The sequence below is a fragment of the Glossina fuscipes genome, unplaced genomic scaffold (genome assembly GCF_014805625.2).
Source record: "Glossina fuscipes isolate IAEA_lab_2018 unplaced genomic scaffold, Yale_Gfus_2 1, whole genome shotgun sequence".
NCBI lineage: Eukaryota > Metazoa > Arthropoda > Insecta > Diptera > Glossinidae > Glossina > Glossina fuscipes.
In genome coordinates, this window is record NW_023998415.1 from 12,645,732 (window position 1) to 12,652,084 (window position 6,353).

The window sequence follows — 6,353 nt, forward strand, 5'->3', positions numbered from 1 at the left end:
CAATAGTGCTCGTCCTTTGGGCGTAAGCACGTCACTTTTCGAGATTCAGCCGAAATACCCCCCATCGATCAATTGACGCATCCGCGTGTGACATGGTATTTTGCAAATCTAATCTATTAGTAAATATTGTGTTTTTAACGCTCGAATATCGAATAATACTTCCGAAGTTTTTGATGATTTTTGTACCCTACATCACGTGTCGTGAAAGGGTATATTAAATTTATCAGAATGTATGCAACACTTAGATGGACTTGAGATATACACATCTTTCATTACGCTGATTGGTTCAGAAAATAATTCTGAGCTTCTAAGCTTGTCTGTCCGTCTATTCATCTGTCTACCTAGTTTTGTTGTGTTCAATCTATAAGTCGTAATTTTTGAGGTATTTTCATGAAATTTGGTACATGGATGTGTTTTTTTGGGACGAACGCTATTGAAAATGGTTTATATTGGTCCAATTTTCCGCCCACTCGCCATGTAACGCTCTATTTTTATATGGAAAAAACTTGCAAATTTTCAATATTTCTCAGCAAAAGTCACTGAGCAATAGTATGTCGAGTTTATACCCACCGTCGTAATTCGAAAAAAGAACAAAAGAAGTGAAAGAACAAAATTTTAATGCTCTATAATATGGAGTGGGCGCAGGTGATTTCTTTTATTTACAAAATAAAAGCTTGGGTGTTGCAGACATGTCGTTTGAAAAGTTTAGATCAATTCCAAATTTTTTTGCAAATTTTTACGTAATATCTTCACTTTCGCTAAGGGGAGAATGTTTACCACAAATACTACAAAGTTGCGCAAACAGACAGGTGAACAGACGAACCGGCGGACATGTTTAGGTGCACTCAAGATTTGAAAATGGCCAAGAATTTTATTGGGTTTTTCAAGCTTGTTTCTCCGCGTTATAAAAATATTGAAAAAGCAATTAAAGTTTGATACGCTATAATATTGGGTAGGCACAACGCATCGCCCATAGAATATATGTTCAAATTTTTGTACGTTTATCTGCTATAGTTTATGAGTAGTGAGCAAAAAACCAATTCTTCATTCCCTTTGAAAAACACAAGTGTTCTCAGCTTACGTGATGCTGTGGGCGTATCCTTCGACCAATTTAGTCCATTTTCAAGGCCAACATGCGTGCAAGGACTTCCAATCTTTCTGCCAAATTTGAAGTCAATAGCTTCATTTTTACGGCCAGGAAAATGTTTACAACAGATATTTAACTCAAATGGACTGACGAGTAGACGGTCAGACAGACAGACGCATTGCGTGAGTACACCCCTCATTCTTCGGTGATGGATATTAAAAGGTCTAATTTTCAATATTTCAGAGTTTAAAAGAAGAGTTAACAGTGAATAGCTTCGATCACATAGGTCTATTTTTGAGACCCTAGCATATATATGAAGAGTAAGTATAATTTCTAGTTTTCTATGGCAGAAATTGAATAATAATAAAATTGTTCGGAGGTAAATTAAGTTTGCCAAATTTGGCTCATGTCATATAACGTTTTGGGCATCCTTATGGGTTTCATGAAAAGTATGTCTTTGTATGAAAATGATCGGTAATTTTTGATGCATTATTGCCAAAACGCGTACAAGGCGTAGCAAGTGGTATAGGGCATCCAATTGTCAGCCTTGTCCGACTATAAAGTTTTTACTTCTTTTCTGCATCGATTTGAGTTTGCCTATCCATTTGCCTATTCGTCTTGTATATTTGTGTTTGGTTTTTTTCAGCTACTTCCCACATACCGTCTTATTTTGATAAAATCATTTTATAAGTAGTTATATTAAGCCAACTAATGTAGAATATTTAATGATAGTCCATGGCCCACTATAATGTCGTTATTTGTTTGTTATAAATTTTACTAAAAATCCAAGTTATATTTGTTCAGACGAAGATTAACTTTAAGCTTTTCGTATTTACTATCGTATCCACCGTTATTGTATTGTATCTAAATTCCATATGTAAACGAACAAATCAATGAATGAGCAAATAGTTAACCTATTAAACAATAAAGACACGTGAAAGGTAAGTAAGTCTTCTTCTTGCAGTTGCAATAATTGAAAAAAAAAAAAAAAAGAAAAAAAAAAAAGATTAGATATATAGCGAATTATATTTAATTAATTAACTAATGATTGCTTTCGCCTAGGAACCATCATAACAAATATTTACCGAAATCATTTTTGGCTAAGGCGAGACCCAGCTCTATTAAGGTAAATATTAGCAACAATATATAATAGAAAATATTGATAATTTCTTTGAGGTTAACAACAGTAAAATTGCTGATGTTGTTTATATCGTTATTTTTGATTACAAATACACACAGTCATTAGATTTTAAAATCAACCGAAAAGGCAAGATTTGTTACTAAAATTTTTCGATTTTTCTTACTTTGAAGAAGGCGTTGTATGGGAAAAGAAATGTAGAACAGCAAAAAAGCAAGAAGCAAAGAAATTGTACACATGATCAAATTAAAAAAAAAAATTTTTGACTAAGGAGGTCTACATTTTCTTGGAAGTTCTCTGGAGATGTCTAAAAAGCTAATATTATTTTGAAGTCCCTATTGTAACGGAAAATTGTGCTTGTTACAATGATAGAATGCATTTGTTTAATATATTTGGGTAAATTGCAGTTATTAGATCGAATATATACGTACAGAAAAAAACACAACCAAACACAACCAAGTTTTATTATGTTTGTTTAATACTTGAAGATGGTTGGCAAACTATAAAAAGCCGAGAATTCCACGAAAGTCGTTACGTTTGGTTCGTTAACAAAATTTCAATTCAGCTGTGTATGCTATAGAAGCTGTTGCTGCTTTAGTTGTAGAGTTGTAGCTTAAATTATGTTCAGGATTCTGATGTTGCGGTAGTTTTCACGAGTGTTTTTAAAACTCATCTGAAACATACTACGGTTTGCTAACAGCGTAATAATTTAATAATCTAACAATTATATAATTAAAAGAAATGAAGAAGTGAATGCATTAAATTTAACATAAATATAAAAAAAAAATTTAAACCGATACTTCTGTTCAAATCATACATAAAAGCTTTTTCAGTTAAAAAATGAAAGAAAGCAAAGCACAGAGAAACTTTTATTATCTTAAGTTGGATAATCGCTTGGTATATATAGAGTACATCACATTTCGCGTATAAATTAAATTAATTCGCCGATCATATCAAATATATTTGAATCCGTGTTCGGGCTCCAATTAATTCTTGATTTGAAGAATCTTTCTTGTGCGGGAATTTTAAATGAACGCATAAAGTTAGAGGGACAGCATGAATATAGTTAATGTAATGGCAGGCGGATATTCGTATTGACGGTGGATTGTGTACACGCTACTCAAAAATATTACGATTTATTTTACATGTATGCCGATGTTGATGCGTGGAGTGTCCTCAAGCATATCTTATAAAGTTATTGCATTTGTGCAGACTACGTTGATGGCCATACTAATCAAAGCGTTAATTTTTGATAATATTGCACTGTACGCAACACACACATACAAGGTTTGAAACGTAACTCGGCCAGGTTTTATTATGTTTGCTTGACACAAAATAGTTGCTTGAAATTCGTTATAAGTGGGCATCTGTATGTAAAATTCATGTTGAGTGTTAGATTTATTAAAAAAAATTGTAAATCATATATGAATACAGACTGTTGCTGTTTCAGTTATATTGTTGTAAAAAAATATTATGTTAACCGATAAAAAATTTATAATTAAATCTTCAACAATTTTAAATGTATATGTTTATATAAAGGTACCCTAAAAGGAAAATACATGAGTCGCATAAGCGCATGAGTAACATATAAATAATACAACAGTAAACCACGGTTTCGCGATTTCTCTCACACAATTATTATTTGCAGCAATACATCCTTGTTAATCCTTGTTAAGGAAACGGCTTCAGTCCATAAGTGTTGGGTGCAGATTGAAATATTTCTCCGAAAATTAAGTACTTGTTTATGTAACCTGTAAGTGTTAATGAGCTCGTTTTAAAATTATCAAAATTTCATAAGCCGTTAGTTGAAGTTTAAATATATTTATCATATTTTTTAAATTACTAACTGCGTGCGAACTCCGTCTATTTAAAATGGTAACTTGCAGCTGGCCGTCACAAATGCCTGATTTTGCCTAACCAGTGAATTTGAGATTATTTTAGATGTTTTTCTTTACATCATAGTCTTGAGAATTTTTTAAAGAAATTTTAGCTTTTTAACTACATCTTTCGAGTATTAGTTACAATAGAATTAAATTCAACATTAACTAAGGATTTAAAAAGAGCATATTTTAAATGACTTGATGGTCACGATTCATTGTAAAATTATATTTCGGGACGGAATGGATGGATCCTGTTTTAATAATAAAAAATTTACTTAGGCGTGTGTGAATCTCCCTTAACGTGGTCTCATTTTTATAACTGATTATATATGTAAGTTTGAATGTAATACGATAGAAAGCAACCTGGTTTTATTTTGTTCGTTTAATACCATTAGGTTGGCACAAGTCGAGAATTGTCTAACACTCGTGTTGTTAGGTTCGTTAAAAATAAAAATAAAATACGAAATCTAGCTGTTGCTGCTTTTAGTTTCAAAAATTTTGCTCTCAGAATTGAATTTTATTCTCTGCACTTTTGCGGGGCATCCATAAGAAATGTACAGCAAAGACAGTAAAGTAAATTTTAGTCTCAGAAGTGAATTTTATTCTCTGCATTTTTCCGGGGCATTCATCAGAAATGCATAGCAAAGTAAATTTTACTCTCAGAAATGATTTTTATTCTCTGCACTTTTGCGAGGCATCGATTAGAAATGTGCTTTAAATATAGCAAAGTAAATTTTACGCTCAGATATGAATTTTATTCTCTGCATTTTTCCATACAAAATGTACTGCAAAGACAGCAAAGTAAATTTTAGAATTGAATTTGATTTCATTTCATTTTTGAATTCAATGTTGGTAAGGACGTGTTATCGCATATAAAATAAATAATATACGTTATTTTATATACGTTTTGAAACAAAAAACATACAATAATAATAAAACTAAAAAACATCAAGCCGTTATTTTTAGTTTACTTTAATTTAACAAAAAATTTAGAGCGAATTTTTTTTTTTTAATCCTTCCAAAAGGTCGTTGAAAAAGGTGTGATTTTTCGAGTTTTTACAAAAATTTTCATCAGTAACTTTTATAAAATATATAATAAAATTTCGGTTGCGGTGTTCGGTTGGGCTTTTTCGGGCCGTTTCTGAATGAATGAAAGAAAAAAAAAAAAAAAACATATATCAAATAGCATAGCGTTAAATTATAAAGTTAAACAAATGAAGGCAATCACAAAATTTAATGGATTACTTTTAACAAAATACTAGAAAAGAAAAAAAAATAATTGAAAGCATAAAAGAAAGGTGCGCTGAATAGAGAAAAGAGATGTATTTCTTGAAAAAAATTAAAAAAGGAAAAATAAGTAAATAAAGGTTTCTAGGTTTTATTCCTGTTGTGAATTAAATTTTATAACGGATAACTGCAATATAAAGGCAAACATATAATATATATATAGATATATATATATATATATATATATATATATATATACATATTTATGTATATATATGAATATGTATATCTATATATGTAGCATTTTTGTAAAGTGGTAAGTGGTGCATATGAAATTTGTTGTATGCAATTATTATGATTGCTTTAATTTTAATTGTAAACAATGGTAATTGTTGGTAATCGATGGATTGGTTGTTGAGTTTTCCATGTGTTACATTATGCATTATATATTACACATCACACGTTACACATTACACGTTAAACATACATGTACGTATTAGTTGTTTTTATGTACGTATATATATGTACAATATACAAAAGCTCCAAGTTAGTAATAAAATTAGCCAATAATTGCCGTTTTCCACTTGACTTGCATAGAAACGTAAACACACACACACACACACACACACATACATACATACATAAGTATTCATGTTTACAAGGAAAGGCCGATCAGCAAGACTAATTTTTAGAACATAAAGAGAGAGTTCGTCATAAAAATGAATGGAAAACAAAAAATGTTTATCCTCCAATAAGCCAATAATTTGGAAAGCAATATAAGAAAAAAAAATAAATCAAAGAAAAATTAATCTATACTTCAATCTTGTACTGCTGTGTTCACTGTAAATTCCAAGTCTTGAATTCTAATTCATATAAATGTATATTCACCTAAGTACCTACGTGCATGTGCGTCTTGAGTCTACATTAAATGATTATCGACGTTCTATCATGTATGTTTGGCTGTGTGCGTATGTGTCTTATGTGTGTGTGTATGTATGTATGTATGTGTGTATGTGTATGT

At 30.7% G+C, this 6,353-nt stretch overlaps 1 protein-coding gene across 1 annotated transcript in view; it reads left to right on the forward strand.

The window, feature by feature from the left end:
- Window positions 1-5,588: 5,588 nt before the first annotated feature.
- The window catches only part of LOC119631390 (Ig-like and fibronectin type-III domain-containing protein 2), a 117,408-nt gene continuing 116,643 nt past the window's right edge, over window positions 5,589-6,353 (forward strand). The window contains exon 1 of the mRNA XM_038023545.1: window positions 5,589-5,648. The gene's annotated coding sequence lies outside the window, so the exon portion shown is untranslated. The remainder of the gene's footprint in view (window positions 5,649-6,353) is intronic.